The 27338-nt window shown below is 42.4% G+C and overlaps 1 long non-coding RNA gene across 3 annotated transcripts in view; it reads right to left on the bottom strand.

Annotated features, from left to right (window-relative positions):
• The window catches only part of LOC123803434 (uncharacterized), a 67159-nt gene that overhangs the window by 17301 nt on the left and 22520 nt on the right, over window positions 1-27338 (bottom strand). For 2 of the 3 annotated variants that reach the window (XR_015723228.1, XR_015723229.1), the window contains one exon: window positions 492-550. This is a non-coding gene — a long non-coding RNA (uncharacterized LOC123803434). The remainder of the gene's footprint in view (window positions 1-491; window positions 551-27338) is intronic. The other variant, XR_015723230.1, reaches the window with a different exon arrangement.

Genomic DNA, 27338 nt, shown 5'->3' on the forward strand with positions numbered 1-27338 from the left:
CTCTATCCCTGTCAAATAAATAAATAAAATCTTTAAAAAAAAACGCGATATAAATTGCTCCTGATTCTGTGCTGCTAACCATTGTAGTATACTCTCTGTCATCCGTGTTTCATAAAAGATATCCTTATTTTTCTGAAGTTTTTTTTTAATAGACTTTTTTTAAGTGGGCTCCTCACCGAATGTGGGGCTTGAACTCATCACCCTGAGGTCAAGAGTTGCTCCATCAACGGAGCCAGCCAGCAGCCCCCGTAAAGGAGATATTTAAAGGAAACCAGCAAGCATACAACAGAGGCCCTGATCTCAGAATCTGGGAATAGCCAAGCAAAAAGCACAGAAGCTCTGGGTCTGAGTCTTGGGCAAATTAATGCTCTTTGTCTGTTTTCTGAAATCTAATATGAAAATATTACTATCTGTCGTGAGAAGGAAATGGCCTAACAGATACCGAGCCCTTACCCCAGTGACTGGCAAATGACGACCCCCCCAGTACCTACCAGGGGCGAGGCTTATCATTCCTCTTTGTCCCGGCGCAGCCCTGCAAGCTCATCGCCTGCTGGAAAGAAATGGAGTATGAATCCTACAGACTGCTCCTCTGACTGCGGTCAGATAGCTACTGGCACTGACGATACTCTCCCTCCCTCCACTGTCTCCTATTTCCCCCTCCTTGACAGAGCTGAAGCAGGCGGAAATGTCTCAGCTCTACTTCCCACTGGTTGAAGAGGGTTGCCATAGCAGCACTCACACAGATTCCTTCTGGGAGCTCAGGAACACAAGCCACACAAGCCGGCAGACGTCTGGGGCTTCTCCAGCAGCTGCTGCTCACGGCAAGTATCAGGGATTGTGAGATGCAGGGCGTTACACACAAGGGCCCTGTAGTGCTTCTCCGCTTTACCACCCAGACCCCAAACCGTACTAGACCCCTGACACTTCCCACCCCTTCTGCCCATCTAGCCTGTTATCAGGAAGGTAAAGGGCGAAAGGAACTGGAAAGGCCAGGGAAAGGGAAAGTTAAGAGTGATTTGTTCGCACGGTTCTGTGAGGATAAAATCCCAGAATTTTCCTTCTCATGATAAAGCACTGGTTTCCATGGGGAAGTTCTAAAGAGGATCTACCCGTGGATAAAAATCCTGCCTCATTTGCTTGGTATTAGAAGTCTCGGATTTGGCTTCAAGTCAGTTCATCAAGAGCCATGTCACCAAAAGCCAAGTCACAGAAGGACTAAGTGAACAAGTGGGCCATTCTTTAAAGGATCCAGTTACCATATGACTTAATTCACCAAAGCTCACCAAATTTACCAATTTACCAAAAACTTTGTTTTCTTTCTTTCAGCTTCATTAAGGTATACTTAATCATAAAAATGCACATATTTAACGTATTCATTTCAATGAGTTTGGACAAATGCATATACCTGTGATAACATCACTACAATGTTTTTTTGAAGATTTAATATTTATTTAATTGAGAGAGACAGAGAGAGCATGAGTGGGGGGGTGCAAAGGGAGAGGAAGAAGCAGGCTCCCCACTGAGCTCAATCCCAGGACCCCGAGATCATCACCTGAACCGAAGTCAGATGCTTAACCGACTGAGTCACCCAAGTGCCCCCTTTTTGACCTTTTCTGAACATCTCCTGATCCCCAAGTGTTTTACAGATGCTGGTAGAAGGACAAAAATGGGTGGGCAGGGGTGGATGGAGTGATACGGACTCTACCAAAGGGAAGCAGCTGATTTCCAGAAAGCTGTCTTCTATGTTCTGGATGTCAGAAAGAAAGGGACCAAAACCAGGCCTCCTAGACTTTACTGGCCTCAGAGAAAGAAGGTTAAGGTCCGAGCAAAGCTAGGTCAGTGTGAAGAGAAGCTTCTGCACAACATTCACTTAGCTACTGAGGGTTACAAAGAGAATTGGACCCTGTTGCTAAAGAGATATTAGGGGACAGAATATGTATTAAGATTAAGGTGTTATTTGCAAAACAAATCACTATAGATATGCTCTTGGATGGGAAGACAGCATATATGTACATAAGACCATCTGCTCCAAATTTTCTGATTTTAGCACAATTTCAATTAAAATAGAAAAATAAGCAAGAAAACAAAAGAATAATCTAATAAGTGTAAGTAAGAGATTCAACTGACCACATATTTATTAGAACAAACCACAAAACACTAATTGTTAAGACTAATACTGGCTCAAAAGGGCAATACTTATCAGTGGAAGAGAGGGGATATACTGGAGTAGCTACTGGCATACATGACATTAACAAATGTCAAAATGTAAACGGCTGACAGACACATGAAAACATGTTCAACATCAGTAGCCATCAGGGAAATTCAAATCAAAACCACACTGAGATACCACCTTACGCCAGTTAGAATGGCAAAAATTGACAAGGCAAGAAACAACAATTGTTGGAGAGGATGTGGAGAAAGGGGATCCCTCCTACATTGTTGGTGGGAATGCAAGTTGGTACAGCCACTCTGGAAAACAGTGTGGAGGTCCCTTAAAAAGTTAAAAATTGAGCTACCCTATGACCCAGCCATTGCACTACTGGGTGTTTTCCCCAAAGATACAGACGTAGTAAAGAGAAGGGCCATATGCACCCCAATGTTCATAGCAGCAATGTCCACAATAGCTAAATCGTGGAAGGAACCGAGATGCCCTTCAACAGATGACTGGATTAAGAAGTTGTGGTCCATATATACAATGGAATATTACTCAGCTATCAGAAAGAACGAGTTCTCAACATTTGCTGCAACATGGACGGCACTGGAGGAGATAATGCTAAGTGCAATAAGTCAAGCAGAGAAAGACAACTATCATATGATTTCTCTCATCTATGGAACATAAGAACTAGGATGATCGGTAGGGGAAGAAAGGGATAAAGAAAGGGGGGGTAATCAGAAGGGGGAATGAAGCATGAGAGACTATGGACTATGAGAAACAAACTGAGGGCCTCAGAGGGGAGGGGGGTGGGGGAATGGGATAGACCGGTGATGGGTAGTAAGGAGGGCACGTATTGCATGGTGCACTGGGTGTTATACACAACTAATGAATCATCGAGCCTTACATCGGAAACCGGGGATGTACTGTATGGTGACTAACATAATATAATAAAAAATCATGAAAAAAAAAAAGATAATGCGGGGAAAAAATGGAGTTTTTTGCTTTCAATTTTAAAATTATTTATTTTTAATTTTTTTAATTCCAGTATAATTAACAGTGTTATAATAGTTTCAGGTGTACAATATAGTGATTCAACAATCTATACATGACTCAGTGCTCATCATGGTACGTGTACTCTTAATCCCCATCACCTGTTTCACCCATCCCCCACCACTCACCTCCCCTCCGGTGACCATCTGTTTGTTCTCTATAGTTAAGAGTTTGTTTTTTGGTTTGTCTCTTCTTTTTCCCTTTGTTCATTTTGTTTCTTAAATTCCACATACGAGTGAAATCCTATAGTATTTGTCTTTCTCTGAATGACTTATTTCACTTAGCATAATACCCTCTGGTTCCATCCATGTTATCACAGATGGCAAGATTTCATTATATTTTATGGCTGAATAATACTCCAATGTGTGTGTGTGTGTGTGTGTGTGTGTGTGTGTATGTATGTATGTATACACACACATATATCACATCTTCTTTATTCATTACCAGTGGACACTGGGGCTGCTTCCATAATTTGGCTATTGTAAATAATGTTGCAATAAACACGGGGGTGCATGTATCCTTTCAAATAAGTGTTTTTGTATTCTTTGGGTTACTATCCTGGTAGTGCAATTACTGGATCATATATATGGTAGTTCTATTTTGAACTTTTTGAGGAATCTCCATACTGTTTTCCATAGTGGTTGCACCAGTTTGCATTCAATGGGGAAAATGTTTTTTGTTTCTTTTGCTTCAAAAAAGAAAGAACTGGGGGCGTCTGGGTGGCACAGCGGTTAAGCGTCTGCCTTCGGCTCAGGGCGTGATCCTGGCGTTATGGGATCGAGCCCCACATCAGGCTCCTCCGCTGGGAGCCTGCTTCTTCCTCTCCCACTCCCCCTGCTTGTGTTCCCTCTCTCGCTGGCTGTCTCTATCTCTGTCGAATAAATAAATAAATAAATCTTAAAAAAAAAAAAAAAAAAAAAAAAAAAAAAAAAAGAAAGAACTGGACTCCTAATACAGGTATACGAAATTACAGGAAATACTTCATGAACTAGTTTTACATTTTGTTAGTTAAACCATACCAATAAACTGGAAGATTCCCCCAAATAGGTGTACCTTGGAAATGTTAAATTCAAATGAGCAGAGATGTTGGCCATATTTGAGCTTTGATCTTGTCTTGCTTTTTAATGTGGTGAGACTTCCGAAATGCAATCATACTATGTGTCCACAGACTGACTACCACTCAGGAAAGGCAGATGGCTTTCTCTTTTTAAAAAAGCAACCAGTTTTGGGGGCGCCTGGGTGGTTCAGTCAGTTAAGCGTCCAATTCTTGATTTCGACTCAGGTCCTGATCTCAGGGTCATGGGATCAAGTCCAGCATTGGACTCCATGCTCAGTGGGGAGTCTGCTGGAGATTCTCTCCCTCTCCCACTGCCCCTCCCCACAATGCACAGTTGCATGCTCTCTCTCTAAAATAAATAAATTTTAAAAAACAAAAGATATGTGAAAATACCCATAAAGCCATTTTCTTCTCAAAGAGAGAGTCTAGTGAACTGAATGTGATGAATAAATTCCATCATACCACTTGTCAGCTCTGTGATCTGGGAAAATTATTACCCTCTCCCTGTCTTTATTTTCTCGTCTGCAAAATAGCAATAGTCTTCATTCATGCATATTGCTCAGCACAGGACTTGGCACACAGTAAGCCTGCCAAAAGTTTCAGCTGTTACTATAATCGTTGCTCATTTTTTTTACTACATGTAAAAGTACCACCCTAGCTCCAGGTGAGGAAACAAAAAAGTAGGTCACCCCGTCTGAAAATTCAAGTGTTCACTGTGCAGGTAGGGAACATAAGAACAACACCCACAAAACAGTTTTCAGTGGGAGGCCATGTTACAGCTGCTGTCTCTTAAGGAGTGATCCACACTTCAGGCCTATAGCGATCAGGGAGGGGAGACAACAACTGGGCAGGTAAGTTTGAGAAAGGGAAGGAAGAGGAAGGAAGGAGGTGAGTGAAAGGAGGCAGAAAATGTGGGAGGAACATAGGCAAGACCCAAATGACTGAGCTAGACAAGGAAGGGTTTGGAATGGGAACAGCACAAGATGGAGGGTCACAAATGAGTATGGCATGTTCTGAGGAATCCCTGTGAGGTTGCAGTGTCTGAGGACATCATTCCAGAGATCAGACTTCATTGTCATGACTGTAACTGGAAAACATGAAAGCTATTAGACTGAATGTGTGCTCACCTCCTGCGATTTCCTCTGAACAGTATACAAAACAAAACACAATCCAAACAATAGCTTAAAATACAAAAAGACTTAGCAAAGTAAAAATTATTTTCTTGGATATTTGCCTTTTCCTGCAGTAAGTGTATGATCCTGATGAACCGAAGTTCTCTTCTAGTGTGATTCTATTTTTTTTTTGAGAGAGATGGCGGGGGATGCAGAGGGAAGGGGAGAAAATCCCAAGAAGGCTCCACCCGTAGCGCAGAGCCAGTCAAGGGGCTCAATCCCATGACCCTGAAATCATGACCTGAGCTGAAATCAAGAGTCAGACGCTTAACTGAAAAAGCCACCCCGGCACCCATGTGATTCTATTTAACTGAGATATCGATGTACGATATTACAAGGCTACCAGTTATGAGAGAGAACACGCCAATTTGTGCGTGGTGCCTGAAGTATCAGGAGGGTGTTACCAGAGTTATTCAAACATCATTTTTATTCTGCCTATGGACTGAATCTTTCCCATGTTTCGCAGGGTGAGGAAGAGCACGGTGAGGTGAATGGACCATGATTTATGGCCTTGGCTGTGGTTGCTACTTTTGGACAGCAACTCAATGACTATGAAGATGACCTCCTCATCCCTTCACATCCCACGTGTTGGCCAGGATTCACCTGGTAGCTAATCTCCTTGCTTCCAGGTCAGAATGAATAAACACTGAACACTCACCTGAGTGGAGAGTTAAGCAATGTTTTGAGACTATAGATTCACCTAACAAATTTGGCCATGGTGAGATTCCAAAATCTAAGTTTTTATATTAAATAATACCAGAAGAACCGATTTAGCACCTTGTAATATTTCTGACTCCTTATTGGAGTTGAGATTTTGATGTGGGTCCATGGAATTCACGAGACATCCTTGGAAATTCCTTCTGATTAAGGTTTAGAAATAGAAGCATCGTTGGTGTTTCTTGGGGTGTTAGGGTTGGGGACCTAGGCCAGGGAAAATCACATTGTAAAACTTCCTCTCAGTCCTGATTTTCCCTCATTCTACAAGAATATTTTAATCCCCATGACACCTCTTAGGATGTCAGTGGAGTTAAAGGAAGGTAACCCTACCGTTTGCCCTTGTGATGGGTTAGGGGCTAATTTACATATCAATCTTAATTTACATACAAATTGACGGATTTACAACTGAATCTTCCCCCCTTTAGGTGTATTTTTGTAAAGCCCAGCTGGTTAGAGCTACCTCCTTGTGCCCTATTGGCTTCCTTGGGGGCGGGGGAGTACCCATCTGTCAGCCCTCACTTAACACCTATGCCCCCACACCCCAACAGGTCTGGGCTCAGTCATTGCCGTGGATTTCTTTCTCCTCTAGGTCTCCATAACCTTCTTTTCTACTTCTGATTTCAAAACATCCATTTTTTTCTTTTTTTGGTCTCCCTAATTCAAGGGGTACCAGACAGAGACTCCTGCTTATTCTCTGCCTTACCGCCATTATTTTTCCTCAACCAAGATTCCTAGCCTTGAAACAGAAAATTACGATCCAACTCTGCAGTTCTCCTAAGAGCCCTAGTTTTGTCGGGGGGGGGAGGGCTGTGCTTTAGAGGGGGACAAGGGTACCAATTACGCCGTCTCTGCCTGAGTCTAAAATCTCTTGTGTCTCTTTATGTAACAAGACAGAACATGCTTTCAGAAGGAGTCCTTTGTTTTCCTGGGTTCTAAAATATTGGTAGAACAGTTTCCAAGCTATTGGCCTACTTTTCGAAGAAAGTTAATCCAACCTCAGTGCATAGCTGGTTGCCGCTCACGTGGCAGTCGGCAGACACATACTTGTAGGAAGACCGGGAGCAAGGAGAGTTGTAGGGGAATCGCAGGAGAGTACAAATTGCAAGGCTCTCTCAAGGCCTGCAAAAACCAACTCCGAAGTGGACACTGCATGCCTTCAGGGGAGGGCATTTACAGTTCTGAGAGGCAAAACCGTTCAGCGCCACCGCTTGGGGAGGGGCCTTGAGTCTTCGGCCCTTTAAGTCAAAGAGTTCTGGGTAGGACTGCGTGGAAAGTGCTCGGGATAGGAACCTGGCGGTGAACTTAGATATGCTGCCCCAAATCAAATTACCTCATACACAGAAAGGAGGACAAGGCCGCCCAGAAGATGGCCTTCTCTAGATTGAGCTCTCAGGGCTCTCCTGAGTAGGCCCCTCCGGGGCTCTGGGCCTGCCTTCCTTATCTGGCAGCGGAAGGAAGTGGACGGGCTGACTGTGAAGGCCCCCTGCAGCGCCGTATCCAGCAGACTGGGTTACCGTAACAACTCATCTCAGGCGAGTTCCAATATACCACTGGCCAAACATCCACAATGGGTTATGTTATAGGTCATTATTAGGTCCATATCCCCATAAGACAGACCTATTGCAGTTGCAAAAGCTGTATGGGGATGGAAAGCATCTGTTAAATTCATGCTGTAGAGTTTGAAATAGAAGAGAATTTCTTTTTTTTTTTTAATCTTTTTTCCCTTACGGCTCATTTCCCCCCCCAGGATTCAACTGAGGACTATGCAAATCCAAAGGAGAAAAGGCAACTTAAGATGCCCTCTCACGCTTCCAGCGTGAGGTACACACACACCTCCCACACCAGGATAGGAACTGCTCTCACGAGACGTTGCTTACATTGCTTAAGGTAAAATGGCCCAGTGCTGAGGCTTAGAGCAGAGTCTTGAGTCTGCAGCCCTTTGAAGGAAAGAGCTCTGGGTAGGATGCAGGGGGCAGACACGAGCCGCTGCATCCGGGGCAGTGTGCACTGTCTGTATCTGGGACTAGAGCCCATGGGAGGACATGGCCACTCAGAGGCTGGCCTCCAGAACGCCCCCTGCGTGCCCTCTTTTGCAGGCCATTTCTCTGCTATAGTCCTGCATTCCCTCATCTGTAAAGTGAAAGGAATGGGCTTGACGTCCCCAAAAGTCCTCTCCAGTGCTGGGGCAACACTTCCTCCAGGAAGGACTCCCTAGTCAACACAGATAGGATGGGGAACAAAGTGTGGGTTTATCCCCTGAGACGGCCATCTCCCAGCAGACATATTTACCTCGAGGGTAGGAAACATGCCTGGTTCATCTTTGTGACCTGAAAGCCCAGCCAAAGGTGGGTGTCTCTAATAATCTGTGGAACATGTGAATGAGAAACGGTCCAGGTAGGTAATCTTGACAAACCCTCTAGCAAACTTCTGCTGTTCTTTGCCAACCTCTCCACCAAATCAAGCAGCGGCTAAGAACGTGGAACCTGCCGTCACAGGAACTTGAGCTCAGATCGTGGCCCTGCTGCCGTGTCACCATGTAGCAGGTGATGTGGGTGTCCTACCGCGCCTCCTCAGCCATACGCACTTAGCCCAACATCCACCTGCCCCCCATTGCCTCTGTGGACTGAAGCCCCTCTGTCTGTGCAGGGAAGGCTGGAAATGCTGGGGATAAACACTCCCAGGAACAGCCCCCAACTAATGACCGTGGGGAGCTGGAGTGTAAACGTGCCATCTGACGCACGTGGACAGCATTCAAAGTGCTCAAAAAAACCACAAAAACCATCAACCAAGAATCCTACATCCAGCAAAGCTATAGTTTAGAAAGTTTAGGCAAAGATCCTCCCAGTTAAACAAAAACAGAGAGAATCTGTTGCTTTCAGACTGAGTGTCCTTGGGGCCGAACAGCCTCTTCGGGTCTCAGCGGAATGAGAAGAAATGCCTGAAGGCCTGGCTCTGATGTCCCCAAGACGGTGGGAGCCCGAGGGTGAGGCAAGAGATTGTGCAATTCCGGCCGTTATCACCTCTCTCTGCAACTCAGTTTACTATTTGTAAAATGAGAGCGTTTGTCCTCTGTAAAGGTTTCAAACCCAAAGTGCTCAGAGGCCTTATGGGAAGAAGAAGAGTCCTTGAGCCTTTCCTAAGACCACTGGAAGATATTAACCGAGTACTTACTAGGTGCCAGGCACCGTTTAAGTACTGAGCGCTGTCCTCTGGGTGGGAGACATAGATGAAACAAGAGAGCCAAACCAAACACTGTGGGGGTGGGAGCTTTTAGGTCAGGGGCTCAGAGGCTTTTGAGGAGGTGGCATCAAGCGGAGGCATGAATGCTGTGGAGGAGGCAGCCATACGAAGACCTGTAGGAAGAGCATTCCCGGCAGGGAGAACAGCCAGTGCAAAGGACCCACGGGGGCAATGAGGCTGGTGTGTTTGGAAGGCCCATGTGACCAGAACCCAGGCACTGAGTGGGGAGAGGAGGAAAAGAGGCTGGAAGTACGAGCAGAACTGATGTATAGAGACTTGTTTGATTCTTGACCCCCAATCCCAGAAATCTAAGTGGTAATCAGTTCATTTACTTCCCTGTACTGGGGACTAGGGAATCCAGGAGGGTAGGGCCTGGCTGGTCTCAGCGTTGCTACACCCCCAGTGTCTAGCACAGTACCTGGCACACAACAGATATGTAAACAATGCCTGATGAATAAATAAATGGACGAATGAGTGAATGAATGTATCTGGCTGTGTCTTTAACTCACTGTTTGACTTTGGCCAAGTGTATTTCCCTAACTGGACTTCACTACCTCTATGATGCCTTGCAATGCCTGTTGAGTAGTAATTCTCTGAAATCAGAACCCTCCCTTTAATGGGTGGCTGGTCTGGAAAAGGCCCTCTTTGAAACTGGCTCATTCCTCTTCCCCATGGACTGCCAGGAAAGCATCCAGATCAGTTCCTCCTGGCATAGTAGAAACACATGCATACTTAAGAGAGGGGCACATAGTCAGCAGCTACCCGGTATCCCAGAAACTTTGGTCACTAAGCAGGGGCTGTCAGGAAGTGCTCCATATACTCACCTCTTCCCATTTACCCCCTTTTCTTTTCCTTCTACTTTCACTCCTATGAAAACCTACTTGCTCAGATGAGCATTACGCTCCAACCACAGCCCCCGACTCTGGCAGCTCAAGGTATAGGATACCAGTGTGCTGGGCAGGTAGCAGCCCCTGGAAGGGAAGCACACGAGTCCCAACCGAGGCTCCTGACTCCTGCAGTGATTGGCCACCCTTAGACCCTGTCCTGCCCCATCAGATTCATCGGGCCCCAAAGGTCCCCAGCAGTCACCTCCCAGCCCAACCCACTGGCTTCCATTTTCCCCTTACTCAGGGAATGACCACCTCTGCCTGTTAGGTAGGATGCTGGCTTAGAGGGGGAGAGCCCTGAGTGGGGGCAGAGGCGGAGGAGGAACAACAGTGAAGAGGAAGAGTCACCACGTGTTCAGTCTGCAGCCTGGCTCCACGGCCTCTACAGATGGAGAAGTAGAAGGATGCCCAGGTCCTTGGCTGCTGGGATATGAGACTAGGACCAACCAGGGGGCACTGTGTGGTATGGAAAGGAATCCAGACCCAGGAAGCACCCAGTCACAGAAGACTCAGAAGTTTAGTTTCCTCCCCAGCAGCCATCCTTATGGAGGGCCAACTCAGCACCAGGCTGCAAGCACCCAGTAAGAGCTTTATAAGGCAGATCTGTTTCCAGCCATAGGGCTCTCAGCAAACTGGTCCCGGAAAGGCAAGCCATGTGAGTACGAGGCACATGGACTCCGGGCACAAAACTAACTTCACGACTTCAAGCTGTGCAGCCGGAAGCACCTTACTGAAACTTTTTTTTTAATTGAAGTCTAGTTGACAAATAATATTCTATTAGCTTCAGTATAACATAGTGATTTGACATTTCTAAACATTACAAAATGTTCACCACGATAAGTGAATTTACCATCTGTCACCATACAAAGTTACTGATATGATTAACTATATTCCCAATGCTGTACTTTTCATCCCCACGACATTTATTATTTTTTTAAAGATTTTTATGTATTTATTTGTCAGAGAGAGGGAGAGAGAGAGCACACACAAGCAGGGGGGGGCAGCAGGCAGAGGGAAAAGCAGGCTCCCAGCTGAGCAAGGAGCCCGATGCAGGACTCGATCCCAGGACCCTGAGAGATCATGACCTGAGGCGAAGGCAGACGCTTAACCGACTAAACCACCCAGGTGTCCCGACATTTATTTTATAATGGGAATTTTGTCCCTCTTAATCCCCTCTACCCATTCCACCCCCCCACCCCCAACCTCCTCTCTGGCAAACACCAGTTTGTTCTCAGTATTTATGAGCCTGTTTCTGTTTTTTAAAAAATCTGCTTAATATCATTTCTATCTTCTTAAATTTAATGAAACTTGTTTTGTGGCCTAAAATGTAATCTATCCTGGGAAATGTTCCAGGTGTACTTGAAATGAATGTGTATTCCGCTGCTTTTGGATGGAATGTTCTGAATGTATCTATTAAGTCTGCCAGGCCTAATGTGTCATTTGAAGTGACTTTCCTTACTTCTGTCTGGATGATCTATCCATTGATGTAAGTGGGGCATTGAAGTCCCCTATTATTCCTGTCAATTCTCCCTTTACGTCTGTTAATATTTCCTTTATATATTTAGGTACTCCTATGTCGGGTGCATAGATGTTTACAGTTGTTACATCCTCCTGTTGAACTGATCCCTTTATCGTTATGTAATACCCTTGTCTCTTAATACACTTCTTCCTTTAAGCCTGTTTTGTCTGATACAAGTATTGCTCCCCCAGCTATTTTGTTTGTTTCCGTTTTCATGAAATATCTTTTTACATCCCTTCGCTTTCATTCTGTAGGTGTCTTTAGGTCTGAAGTGAGTCACTTGTAGGCAGCATACAGATGGGGCTTGTTTTTTCTACCTATTCAGTCACCCTATGTCTTTTGATTAGAACATGTAGTCTATTTAAATTTAAATAATTATTGATAACTATGTACTTACTTTGATTTTGTTAATTGTTTTCTGGTTATTTTGTAGTTCTTCTATGTTCCTTTCTTGCTCTCTTGTCTTGTGGTGTGAAGACTTTCTTTAATGCTATACCTGGATTCCTTTCTCTTTATTTTTTGTGCATCTGTTATAGGTTTTTGGTTTCTGGTTACCATGAGGTTGGTATATAACATCCTATGTGTATAGCTATAGTAAGTTGATTGTTGCCTAAGTTTAAACACATTCTAAAAGCACTACATTTTTATCCCCTCCACATTTTATGTAAATGATGTCATAGTTTACATCATTTTATTTTGTGTATCCCTTTACTAATTTTTTCCCCTAAATTTATTGGTAGTCAATAAGGAGATCATGGGAATAACTTCCAAAGCCATGAATCCTATTTCATGACTTATTTTTGTAGATATAATTGACTTCATTACTCTTGTTTTCACTTTCATACTAGCTTCACAAATGATTGATCTACTACCTTTACAATCTTACTATATGTTTGTTTTTACCACTGCAATCTTTTCCTTTCATAATTTTCTTACTTCTAGTTATGGCCTTTTCTTTTCTACTTAAACAAGTTCTTTAACATTTCTTGTAAGGCTGGTTTAGTGGTGATAAATTCTTTTAACTTTTGTTTGTCTGGGATTGTCCTTCAATTCTGAATGATAACTTTGCTGGGTAGAGTATTCCTGTAGGTTTTTTATTTCAGCACTTTGAAAATATCATACCCCTCACTCCCTTCTGGCCTGCAAAGTTTCTGCTAAAAAATCAGCTAAGAGTCTAATGGGTGTTCTCTTGTATGTAACTAATGGTTTTCCTTTGGCTGCTTTTAAGATTCTCTCTTTATCTTTAACTTTTGACATTTTAATTATGTGTCTTGGTGTGGACTTAGTATATTTTAAAGAATTAAAATCATACGAAGTAGGTCTCAGATCACAACGGCATGGAAATGGAAACGAAAAACAGAAAGAAATTTGGTCAATGTAAAAATATGTGAAAATTAAAGAACGGTATAAATAATCAATGGATCAAAGAAAAAAGTCACAATGGAAATTAGAAAACACTTTGAGACGAATGAAAATGACAACATACGAAAACATTAAATGCAGTACTTACAGGGTAACTTGTAGCTGTAAATGCCTACATTAAAAAAGAAAGATATCAAATCAACAGTCTCCTTAAGGAACTAGAATAACAAGAGCAAACTCAACCCAAACAAAGTAGAAAAGGAAATAAGGGTTAGAGCAGAAATTAATGAAATAGAAAAATTAAAAATAGAGAAAACCAATGAAACCCAAAGTTGGTTCTTTGAAAATATCAACAAAATTGACATTTAGCTAGACTGACCAAAAAAGAAAAGAGAACAGAAGTTACTAAAATCGGAAGTAAACAGCGGGAGATTACTAATAATCTTATAAAAAAAGAGAATTATAAGGAAAGAGTATGAACAACTATATGCCAACAAATTAGATAACAGAGATGAAATGAACAAATTCCTAGAATGACACTAGTGAAACTGACTCAAGAAGAAATAGAGTATCTGAAAGACCCATAAGAAATAAAGAGAGTGCGGGACGACTGAGTGGTTCAGTGGGTTAAGCATCTGCCTTAGGCTCAGGTCATGATCTCTGAGTCCTGGGATGAAGTCCCACATTGGGCTCCCTGTTCAGTGGGGAGTCTGCTTCTCCCTTTGCCTGCCACTCTCCCTACTTGTATGCTCTCTGTCTCCCTCTCTCCCTGACAAATAAATAAAACCTTAAAAAAAAAAAAAAAGAAAGAAAGAGCATGATGGGGAGCCTGGCTGGCTCAGGTGGTTAAGTATCCAACTCTTGATTTCATCTCAGGTTATGATCTCAGGGTCTTGAGATCAAGCCCCACATCTGCACTCAGCATGGAGTCTGCTTGGAATTCTCCCTCTCCCTCTCCCTCTGCTCTCTTTCTAAGAAAAAATAATAATAACATTTTAAAAATAAAAATAAACAAACTGTTTACAAATGTAAATTTATCTCCACACTGCTTTCACTGCAGCTCATATTTTCGGTATGTTGTGTTTACTTTTTCATTTGTATCAAGATATTTTCCAATTTCCTTTGTATTTTTTTTTAATTTGACCCATTGTTTGTTTAAGTCTGTGTTTTTTATTTTCCACATGTAGGAGCCAAGGGCAGGCCACCCCAAGATGTGCCTCTTTGACAGGAAGATTATTTTGAGCTGAAAATAATCAATGCCCAAAGAACTCAGGAAGAAAATTTGACCTTCCCCCTAACTGTCTCAAAGAATACAGTTAGAGGACTTCTTCCAGAAAGAGAGTAATCATTACAGAGAACTACATTATCATATGACATGGTAGGGAGGAACCTAGCATGACCTGTTTGATTAAAGTCCTCTCTGTGACCCATTATTTCTAGATGGCCCAGCAAACACTTATTTACCAAACATTTACTCTTTTTCATCTTCCTGTGAATTGCTTTCCTTCACTTTTAAGTCCCAGACCCCATAACCTTCTCCTTGGTTCTGGACGACATATTCACCTCATTTTGCCCAACTATCTGGAATCTCATGTCTGTGTGGATTCCCTGTACATTTGTAATTAAATTTGATTTTGTCCTATTAATATGTCTCATGTCAATTTAATTGTTAGACCAGCCAGAAGACGCTTGAAGAGTAAATTTTTTCTTCCCCAACAGCTGCCATACTTGGCAGGATAAACTTCCACTGGATATTTGCTCTAAAAATTCTGCAGATCCCTGAGCATCTGACATACAGCCAGGAGAAGGTAAAATGTCTTAACATGTCAGCCTCCTGGAATCTGTCTGTGGAGTCCAATGAAACAAGAGTGATAAAAGTCTTTTATATATATATTTAGATTAGCAGGAAAGAATATTTGTAGAACTAGTTCCTTGGGCTTAGGGACTCAGTAAATTTGGTAGAGTAGTGATCCATTTCTTTCCAGAAATGGTCTTTGTTTTACTTTGTCTTTGCTGTGTCATTTGTCATAAGGAGGAAAAAGGATAGGGTAAAAATGCAGGCATAGACCCTAATAAGCCTGCTGTTCAAGACAGGCTCACGGACTGGTGAGTGCACCTTTCTCATCAGACCAGTGTCACTTTAGACAAGCTTTGCTGTGGGCTAACGTGCACATGACTTAAAGGCTTTGCTAATGGACACCCTGAAAGCCAAAGCCACAAAATTAGTGGGCATGGGTAAAGTACTTAATAGCTGTTAGAGCACCTCCGACCTAACTCAAAAACGCTATATTGGGAAGGAGGAGCTTGAGTCTGGCACCTCAGAACATTCGGCCTCTCTGACACCATGAAAGATTCCTATATTGGGATCAATTAACCATGGAATGGGTTAGACTGACATCAGGTCACCCACCAACCTCAAGGAAACTTCCATGCAAAGAGGTACACTATAAAACACACAATCCCCAACCCTGTAGCAAATACTTCTAGGTATTAGGTTGGCTCTGAAAGACTCAACGCTTAGCTAAAACTGTTATGTACATATAGGAAAAAAACAGATGAGGTTTCCTTTCATCTTGTTTTATGTCTTGAGACGTTGGCTTTATGACCAGTGAGAATAGTCTCTTTGGTCTCTACCAACTATGCATCTGGCAGACGGCTGAATAGGCTGTGCATCTTTCTGCCTTTTCTACTCAAAAGGGGGTAAAACATGTGTTTCCCTGTGTTTTGGAATTAGCTGTTTAAAACCATGGTACCTCGGCACTCCTGGATGGCTCAGTCATTAAGCATCTGCCTTCAGCTCAGGTCATGATCCCAGGGTCTTGGGATCAGGCCTCGCACTGGGCTCCCTGCTCAGTGGGAAGTCTGCTTCTCCCTCTCCCACTTCCCCTGCTTCTGTTCCTTCTCTCGCTGTGTCTCTGTCAAATAAATAATAAAATCTTTAAAAAAATAAAAAAACTAAAACCATGGTACCTTATGCAGCCACTATGGAAAACAGTATGGAGGTTCTTCAAAAAATTAAAAATAGAGGGGCACCTGCATGGCTCAGTCGGTTGAGCATCTGCCTTTGGCTCAGGTTGTAATCTCAGGGTCCTGGGATCGAGCCCCATGTCAGGCTTCCTACTCAGTGGAGAGTCTGCTTGTCCCTCTCCCTCTGCCCCTCACCCCTGCTCTCTCGCTCTCTCTCTCTCTCTCTCTGCTCTCTCTTGCTCAAATAAGTAAACAAAATCTTTAAAAGAATTAAAAATAGAAATACTCCATGATCCAGTAATTGTTCTACTAGGTATTTACCCAAAGAATATGAAAACATTAATTTGAAAGTATATATCCATCCCTATGTTTATTGCAGAATGATTTACAACAGCCAAATTATGGAAGCAGCCCCAGTGTCCATCAATAAATGAATGGATAAAGGAAATGTGGTATATATACACAATGGAATATTATTCGGCCATAAATAAGAATGAAATCTTGCCATTTGCAACAACATGGATAGAGCTAGAGAGTATAATGCTAAGCAAAATAAGGTAGTCAGAGAAAGACAGATACCATAGGATTTCACTCATATGTGCAATTTAAGAAACAAAACAAATGAACAAAGGAAAAAAAGGAGACAAATCAAAAAACAGACTCTTAACTTTAGAGAACAAACTGATGGTTGCCAGAGGGGAGGTGGGTGGAGGGATGGGTGAAATAGGTAAAGAGGATCAAGAGTACACTCATCTTGGGGCACCTGGGTGCCTCAGTCAGTTAGGCATCTGTCTTCAGCTCAGGTCATAATCCTGGAGTCCTGGGATCGAGTCCCACATCAGGCTCCTTGCTCAGCGGGGAGCCTGCTTCTCCCTCTCCCTCTGCCACCCCCCCCACTTGTGCTCTCTCTCAAATAAATAAATAAGATATTTTTTAAAAAGCACACTCATCTTGATGAGCATGGAGTAATATACAGAATTGTTGAATCACCATGTTGTACACTTTGAAACAAATATAACACTGTGAACTATATTAGAATAAAAATAAAAATAAATAATTAAACTTTTTAATTAAAAAATTTAAATTTAATTTAAAAAACAGGGTGCTGGGGTGTCTGGGTGGCTCAGTTGGTTAAGTGTCTGCCTTCGGCTCAGGTCATGATCCCAGAGTCCTGGGATTGAACCCCCATTGGGCTCCTTGCTCAGCAGGGAGCCTGCTTCTCCCTCTGCCTCTGCCTGCTGCTCCCCTCCCTGCTTGTGCTCTCTCTCCCTCTCTCTCTCTCTTTCTCTCGCTACCTCTCTCTGTGTCAAATAAATAAATAAAATCTTTAAAAAAACAAAAAAATTCCAAAAAAACCAGGGTGACTTCTAGTTCTTGCCCAACTGTGCCAGATCTCAGGGGAGTTTGTCATTAGAGGTCCCAGCCCATAAGAAACCTTTGTCATTTCAACCTTTGTGGCTTGTTAGTGCTGGAAAAGTCCCATTCCATTAGCACCTGCCCATGTCACAGATTAGCTGGTCTGTGACTGCAAGCATCTCATATTTCTGTGGGAGACCAGAGACACTGTTTCACGACATGATCCTTACCACCTGTACAACAAAGGCCTTTGCTTTCTTAGACCAACTTTGGGAAGTGAACTTTCCTTTTTTTTTTTTTTTTAAAGATTTTATTTATTTATTTGACAGAGACAGCCAGCGAGAGAGGGAACACAAGCAGGGGGAGTGAGAGAGAAAGAAGCAGGCTCCTAGCAGAGGAGCCTGACGTGGGGCTCGATCCCAGAATGCCGGGATCACGCCCTGAGCCAAAGGCAGACGCTTAACAACTGTGCCACCCAGGCGCCCCAGGAAGTGAACTTTCTGTACCTTGTTTGGGCTGCCCCCTTTTTTTTTTTTTTGCACTGTCTTTGGGTATGCCTCTTGTGTCCACAGTTAAGCCTTAAAAAGGCTTATTGGTTTAAGTCACTATTAAGATTAATAGATCCTACTTGTTAATGGCCAGACAATGGCCAAACCAGACATTTAATTTGGATATATTTGAAAGAAAAAAATTAAAAAGGCTCTCAACTATCTTATTAGTATAACAGCTGGCCTTAGGGACCCCTTTGACAAGATGAAAGAACAGAACTTAGACTTAAAATAAAAATTAATGTCTATATCCAATGTAAATCCCCTTCTTGAAATCCATCCCCATCTTCCTATTTTAACTTCCCGTCCCCTGAAAAATTTAGATGGCCACCAGCCTAATGTTGAGACCCAAAGTATATAGGTTGCTCACATAAATGCTAAAAGCCAGGAAACTAATTGAACAAAAGCCCCTCAGACTGGCAGTAAGGCCCATTTTGCTTCTATCTTCCAGGGCCCTGTAATCAGGCTCTGCCAACTTCAGGCACTCCTATGCGACATTCTTTGCAGACGCATCCTAGACCTCCACCAAAAAAAATTTCATGTCCCCTGGATAGCAGCAGATCCTTTAAATTATAAAGCCCTTTAATCTCTCCTTTGAGAAGATTTTACCAAGTTTAGAGAGGTTAATTAAATTGAATTTAAATAAAATTTTAAGAAAATTTAGAGAGGAATTAGATTAGTGACCATTCACAACCACCCACTCCACCCCATCATAGAGGAACAAAATTTCTCTTAGGTCACCCTACGGTGATCAGCTAAAGGCCAACATTCAGGGGCTGATAGAAGCCGAAGTTGAACTGCGTACTCAGAAAGGAGGTTTTTATTAAAATGCTTTACACAGACATTACAAAAACATAAGTCTTTTAATTTCCATTTTAGTTAAAAATCTCCCTGACGGAAGCAACTTTAAATCTCTATCTATCTCTAGATAGTCAGGCTGTAATCCAGTTCTTTGGGGGAATTAGAAATAACTGTCTTTATCTTGCAAATCTATACAAAACCAAAAATGCTACTCTAGAAACAAGTCAAAACACACCTATTTTTACCAACCCCCAAACCTCACCTATTCCTCTCAAAATACTTGTAGATATTATAAAGATATTATATTAGAATATTAGACCAAACTGTTTGGTACTACAGAAAACAGAAAGAAAATATTAAATACCAATCATCTTGAAACTCTCAGAAAAGAATCTGCGTTCTTTCTCTTTCCCTTGAAATTATAAATCTTATCATGATTTGGAAATGTAAACACAGCCCAGAATCACCTGAGACTGAAGAATAGAGGGGAGGGAGAGGCTTTCTAAAAATTAAAACTGCTAAAAAAAAAAAAGGCTCCTGTGCCCACATTCTAGCACCTCTGATAACAGGCAAATATGCCCCCAAAAAACACCACTCTAGAGAAAACACAGGTACTTTCTCCGTGCCTTTGTGATGTAAATTTTCTACCCTCCCTCCATCTTCTCTGGGTACCTAAGAGCCATTCTTTCAAATGCAAACTTAAGGAGAAGTTTTTCAGCAGAAATAGAGAAAGATACTTGGAAATTGGGCCTATAATGTCCTCTCCAAAGATACTAGTACCGGGTGGCTCAGTCAGTTAAGCATCTTCAGATCAGGTCATGATCCTGGGGTCCTGGGATGAGTCCTGCACTGGGCTCCTAGCTCAGCAGTGAGCCTGCTTCTCCCTCTGCCTGCTGCTCCCCCTGCTTGTGCTCTCTCTCTCACAAATAAATAAAATCTTTAAAATAAATAAACAAATTTATTTTATTTTATTTTATTTTTTTAAAGATTTTATTTATTTATGTGACAGAGAGACAGCCAGCGAGAGCGGGAACACAGCAGGGGAGTGAGAGAGGAAGAAGCAGGCTCCCAGCGGAGGAGCCCGATGTGGGACTCGATCCCGGAACGCCGGGATCACGCCCTGAGCCGAAGGCAGACGCTTTAACGACTGCGCTACCCAGGCGCCCCTAAAATAAATAAACAAATTTAAAAAATTAAAATAAAATAAAGAAATCACTACATGTTGAAGGGCTCCATGCCATTGTTGTGTCAGTTACAGATGGAGTACCTGTCGTTCAAGTAGCCAGTGATAATGCTCCAAAGCATTCTTTGATACCCGGTTTCTTACCTACTTTGCCCTTGCAATAGACCAAGACAACAAACTTGGACTTTCAAAAACTCAAAGTATCATCTGTTAATGGGGCACCTGGGTGGCTTAGTCGGTTAAGCTACTGATTTGATTTCGACTCAGGTCATGATCTCAGGGTCCTGACATCGAGCCCCGCATCAGGCTCTATGCTGAGTGTGAGCCTGCTTGAGACGTTCTCTCTCCCTCTGCCCCTCCCCCACTCATGTGTGCTCTCTCTCAAAAAAAAATTAAAAATTAAAAAAAAAGTTTTAAAGTATCGTCTGTTACCATGACACCTACCAGGTGGCTCAACTGTACCGTTTACCTCTGGTGGTAAGTTTCATAGCCAGCAGTAATGTCAATACCAGACTATCAGCCTAGAAAAGGAACTTGCTCAATTATTTGAAGAATTGAGACACGATGTGGAAGTTTCTTAATCTGGCAGTTGTTTTGATGTACACTTTATTTTCCGTATAGCAGACACTATATCAATCTAGCAACCTTTAGATCACAGCAATACTTGTGTCCATGTACTCCAGAAAGGGCCCCTTCTCCCACCTTACACTAAAGAAAGAGCCTGGTTGTCTGGGTGGCTCAGTTGGTTAAGTGACTACTCTTGATTTTGGCTCAGGTCATGATCTCAGGGTCCTGGGATCAAACCCTGCATAGCTCAGCACGGAGGCTGCTCGAAGATTCTCTCCCTCTCCCTCTGCCCCTCTCCCCCTCTCATAAACTCTAAATAAATAAATAAATAAGTAGAAAAAGCCTATGGATATAATTTATGGACAGACTGATTGTTATCTTTTCTTGAGTAGGGTCTTTTCTTACTTAGTGTGAGATCGGAGGATACCAAAGAAATGCTTTCAATTACAGCTCCCATGTAGCTGGTCCAGTCACCAAAAACGCATGAAATTCTATTCAGCGAGTCAAAATCAAAATGGTACTTTGATCCACTTGAGCCATTAAGTGTTCCATATTATACAGTAAGCCCAAGCCTGTAGAACGAAGCAGACCTTTTTTATTGTAAATAATAACGAGTACATATTTTTTATATTGTTTTATTTCTTTGTGTTGACTGTGAGAAAGATAAAATGGCTTAGGAAAAGTAATAAAATCAGTACAATCACTAACTTGTCTATGTATGTATTATTTTGCAATATAGATGACTATTACTAATTGATTTGATTCTCAGACAGTGCTGCTCTTTAATGAAAATGATAGCTAATGGTTTTTTTTCTTCACTCTACTCTCTTTTTTTGAATATTTTATTTATTTGTCAGAGAGAGGGAGAGCACAAGCAGAAGGAGAAGCAGGCTCCCCACTGAGCAAGGAGCCTGATGCAGGACTCGATCCTAGGACCCTGGGATCATGACCTGAGCCGAAGGCAGATGCTTAACCAACTAAGCCACCCAGGCATCCCTCTCCACTCTACTTTCTATAATCAATCAGTGTTTTAACGTTTGTATGCTCTTTAAAAGATTTAGAAGTGAGTATGTAAACATGGTAGTACAGCTATTATTTTCATACATAAACAGTATTTTTAAAAGGGGGTTTGGGGGTTGGGCAAAATGTTTGAGGAAGATTAAGAGATGTAAGTTTCTACTTGTAAAATGGATAAGTCACAGGGATTAAAGGTACAGCATGGGGAATATAGTCAATAATATTATAATAATTTTGTACGGTGATAGATGGTAACTACACTACTATGGTGAGCACTTAGTAATGTATAGAATTGTCGAATCGGGGCGCCTGGGTGGCTCAGTCATTAAGCATCTGCCTTCAGCTCAGGGCGTGATTCCAGAGTCCTGGGATCAAGCCCCACATCAGGCTCCTTTGCTGGGAGCCTGCTTCTTCCTCTCCCACTCCCCCTGCTTGTGTTCCCTCTCTCGCTGGCTGTCTCTCTCTCTGTCAAATAAATTTTAAAAATCTTCAAAAAAAAAAAAGAATTGTCGAATCAAGTAACGTATAGAATTGTCGAATCACTAGGTTATAGGCCTGAAACTAATATCATATTATGTATCAAAAAAAAAGACTATGAAGAAGCCAAAACATCAACAAAACCCAGCATATTACGGACATTTTAAATTATAACTTGTCAATCTGTCTTTTAACAAGCATGAATAACATACATTTATTATGATTTATAAAATAATTGCGTTCTTTTTTAAAAAGCACGTAAGGAAGAAATTCCATCACTCTTATTAGGAATACTAAGTAACACAGATCCTGACAGACTATGACGAAAAGTACTAGTATGTAATCTCCAGAGTAGGAAGAAACCTAGAACTTTTTGCTCCTAATAGTACCAATCCACACCCCAAAAATGATGATTACTTTAACCCTTCTGACCCTGGTAAATTCTAACTTACTAGAAACTAGACCCATGAAAACAGACAAAACTATAATATGGGACCAATCAGAATCACTGACGAGAGAGCTTATACTAGAAAAGAAATGACAAAAATTAGAATGGAATTCCAACAAACTGATTTTGACACAGAAACCCAGCAGCTATTACATTTATAGTCCAAAAAAGGACACAACCTGATCCTCACAGGAGCAGAAACTGTGAAACTCAAACACATTACCACTGATGCTAAATTTAATGAACACCTTAGAGCACTTAGAAAAAAGCATATTAATATACAAAGATCTCTGACTGGACAGCAGCAACCTGGAGATTAACATGGCCGATACCCAATACATTACCCCGTAAAACATCTCAATGAAAAACAGCAGGGGAAGCTACTAATGTAATGAGATTAGGAGTATTAACTACAATTTATGATAGGGGATAGACACCCTCACTGCTACACACAGTAGCAAGAGAATTAATTTAAAAGGTCATTCTGACAGCTGCACCTCCACAGGATAAGACAGCACTGTTTACAGTATTGGAAGGTGCAAGAAATACAGGAGACCTTTAATCCAAAGAAGAGCCCCAGAAACTATTTACAGTGGCAGAGAGATGGAAACACCCAATTTTTTAGAGGAAACTGACCAAAAGAGAATAAACCAACATGTAGACCCACTAACCCATTTATTGTAAATACCACCCCATTATAAAACCTAGTCCCGGGGCACCTGGGTGGCACAGCGGTTAAGCGTCTGCCTTCGGCTCAGGGCGTGATCCCGGCGTTATGGGATCGAGCCCCACATCAGGCTCCTCCGCTATGAGCCTGCTTCTTCCTCTCCCACTCCCCCTGCTTGTGTTCCCTCTCTCGCTGGCTGTCTCTATCTCTGTCAAATAAATAAATAAAATCTTTAAAAAAAAAAAACTAGTCCCATAAACAGACATGCCACTGATAGGTGAAAGGCAGAATGGGCCCCATACAGGGACTCCATCTTTTCCCACGTCAGAGACAATTACTCATGTTACCGCACCCATATCTATAGAAACTCCCTCTGTAAATAAAAATATTACATATACTACTATGCTGTTAGATACAGGGTGCCAAGTAACAATAATAAAAGGATATCCTACTAATTTAGAAAACTTTACCAATAAAAGAGACTAATTGAAGGATTAGGAGGAAAATTAACCCTATGGACATGGGTACATACACTCTTAACTGATGATATACCACCCATAAGGACAAATGCCTTGTAGGTCCCAATTTAGAAAACATTCTTGGAATAGATACACTAGTACAAGATGTAAACAACAAAGATATAACCATCCCACAGAATACCTTAGCTATACCAAAATCAACTGCAATTAAACTGCCCACCCCATTTAAAATAACAAATACACCCCAATATAATCTTAAGGGAGGACATATTCAAGTTAAGAACAAAATTCAGGAACTATTATAGGAACAAATTATTGTTCCTACTATTTTCACCCAATCTTGCCCATTAAAAAGCTAGATGGATCATACGGCTTTCCAGTAAATTATAGGAATTTAAATAAACACTCTCCCAAAATTGAGGGAACACTCCCAAACATAGGTGCTATCACAAACAACAGCACCACTGGATCCAGAACTTACTATACAGTGATAGACTTACCTGACACTTTCTTTGCTATTCCAATCAATGAGGAAAACCAACCCGTGACTGCATTTACATGGGAAGGCAGACAATATCAGTTTACTATGTTACCACAAGGGCACCTTAACAACCCAGCAAAAACCCACCACCTTCTAACACAAGACATCCAGGCCTTTCAGGAAAACACAACACATAAACAAACCATTATTTCCTCTATTAATGACATCCTTATTTACGGTAATAATGTGGAAGAACAGATTAAGGTCAAAATAGGGTGAACTGAATTCCTTACACTCAGAGAATGGACAATTAACCCATATAAGGTTCACAGACCCCACACTACAGTAAAATTTCTAGACATAATTTGGTTCACCAAAGGTAGAAAAATACCAAACCCAGTCATGAACAAGATAGATTACATCACATCTCCTATCACAAAAGAAGCTCATAAACTGATAAGACTGTTTGGATATTGGAAACACCATATACCCCATATAGGGATGATATGAAAACCTATCTATGAAATAACTAGGAAGAAGAGGGAAGTCAGATGGACAGAGACTCAAGAGGTAGCCTTGAATTACTTGAAAAATGCTGTCAGAACTTTTAATACATTGGCACTTAAAAATGAATATGATGTTGGGTTACCACACTTTTGCAGTTCCCCAATAGTAAAAGGGAGAGTGGATCCCATAGGCTACAGAGAACCCCCTTATGATAAAAGAAAAACACGTTCTTAAGGATATGCTAGTATAATGGACCCAAATTACCTCTATTACTGCTAGATGTTTGCACGAACCTGTGGTACGAGTAGCCACGACTATGGCCTCGATGCTTCCTCAACCAGTTACATATAATATGGGAAACTGGACCATGAGAGCAGTATGGTCTAAGCCAAACTGCACCCTAACCTATTGCAGTCAAGAAAAAAGTAAAGAACACAACATGATGGAAGTGTCAAAATAAAAGGAAAAAAATTACTATTCAAGGTCAATGGAAGATAGATGAACTATTAAAATAACCAAAGAGGGGCCCCTGGGTAACTCAGTTTGTTAAGCATCCTCTTGGTATCAGGACATGACCTCAGGGTAGTAGACTCAAGCCCCGCATCCGGCTCTGCACTCAGCAGGGAGTCTGCTTGTGATTCTCTCTCTCCCTCTGCCCCTCCCCCTCCACTCTCTCTCTCTAAAATAAAAAAATAAACCTTTAAAAAAATAAAATAGGGTCACCTGGGTGGCTCCGTCGCTTAAGCGTCTGCCTTCGGCTCAGGTCATGATCCCAGGGTCCTGGGATTGAGCCCCACATCGGGCTCCCTGCTCCACAGTGAGCCTGCTTCTCACTCTCCCTCTGCCTGCCACTCTCCCTGCTTGTGATCTCTCTCTTTCTCTCTCTCTCTGTCAAATAAATAAATAAAATCTTTAAAAATTAAATTAAATTAAAATAACCAGACAGAAAATGGCCGCGAATAGATGGACCCTAGGGACACCTCCTGTTCCAAGTACAACTAGATAACTATCAAATCATCCTAAATTCCCCCAAAATCGACCTGAAGACTGGCAGAAACAACTCCACAACTAAAAGTAGAGAAGAGGACACATCAAAGATGGTAGGAAGCGTAGAAATGTGGTTTGGGGAAAGAAACAGATCGTGGCCACTGCAGTAGGGAAAGAGCCAGGGTTGCAGAGAAGGGTGAGAGACAGACTAGCACAGCGGGGCATGCACAGGGAAAACGAATCCTCATAGCAATTGGCCTGGAAAGCAAAAGGGGCTGAATTTCTTGAGTTCTTGGAACAGGCGGCGGTTAAAGCCTGGACTTTTAAAGGTCAGCAGACTTGGCTCTGATAGAGCACAGAGGACACTGCCCTGCTCTTGGAGAGAAGGCAGGGCAAACAGCCCACACACACACAGTGTAGAAACAGCAATCTGAGGAGTGCCTGGGGCACACAGTGGGGAAGTTATCTGCTCCTCTTGAGGCAAGTCCCAGAGAGGCAGCAGAGAGGCAACGCTCATGGAGAGATCCCTCTGGGACCAAAGGAGCTGGTGCATGCCATTTCCCTCCCCTGCCCCTCAGCATAAACGAAGAGCCACATGCGGGAACCAGTGCAGTGCTGACACTTGCTGACTTGCTTACACCAAGTTCCCCGCCCCACACCATGGTGGAACCACCCTCTCCAGATATGTTTCCTCAGTGCCAACGTGGTGGGACCCCACCCCCAAAAGACTGACCCAAACCCCTGCCACCACCATGTCTCCTGACCTGGGAGTACTGCGGAGCTTCAATTCCAGTAGCAGTAGTGACTGGTCTCATTTCACAAGCGGACCAGCGCACACCTACTTAAAATGCACCACATTCAGGCCAGGGACCAAACACTGCCCACAACAAAGAGCCTCTGCAGATGAGTGGCCTGAAGGATAAGGCAGCCAGGACAAAACAGCAGAGCACATGCAGCACACGCTGGAGACACTTCTGGAAGCACCAGGCCCTGGGGAACGGGGGACACTACATAGCAGGGCACTACAGGACCTGTTCTTCATAAGGTCATTATCCTCAAACACAGGAGATGGAGCTGACCTTCCTAAGACAGAAACAGGCACAGAGACCTAAACAAAATGAGAAGACAAAGAAATCTGTCCCAAATGAAAGAACAGGACAAGGCCACAGCTGGACATCTAAGTGAAACAGATGTAGGTAACATGGCCGAGGGAGTACTGAAAGTGATGATAATAATGATACACACCAGACCTGAGAAAGAGTAGAAGACATCAGTGAGACACTTAACACAGACATAAAAAAGAACCAGAGATGAAGAGTGCAATAAACAAGATTAAAACATTCTTGATGCAATGAACAGCAGGCTGGAAGGAGAAGAACAAATTAATGACTTAGAAGACAGAATAATGGACAGTAAGCAAGCTAAATACAGGAGAGAGAAAAGAATTATGCAAAACAAGAACACACTTAGGGAACTCAGTGATTCCATCAAATGTACTAACATTCATATTACAGGAGTCACAGACAAAGAGAAAAGGGAGCATGGACACCTGGCTGGCTCACTGGGTGAAGCGTGAGACTCTTGATCTTGCGGTTGTAGATTTGAGCCCCACAATGGGTATTGAGATTACTTAAAAAATAAAACAAAATCTTTAAAGGGGGGGGTGTCTGGGTAGCTCAGTTGGTTAAGCATAT

This window comes from Ursus americanus, chromosome X, assembly GCF_024610735.1.
Source record: "Ursus americanus isolate L20-20 chromosome X, mUrsAme1.1.p, whole genome shotgun sequence".
In the NCBI taxonomy this organism is placed as follows: domain Eukaryota; kingdom Metazoa; phylum Chordata; class Mammalia; order Carnivora; family Ursidae; genus Ursus; species Ursus americanus.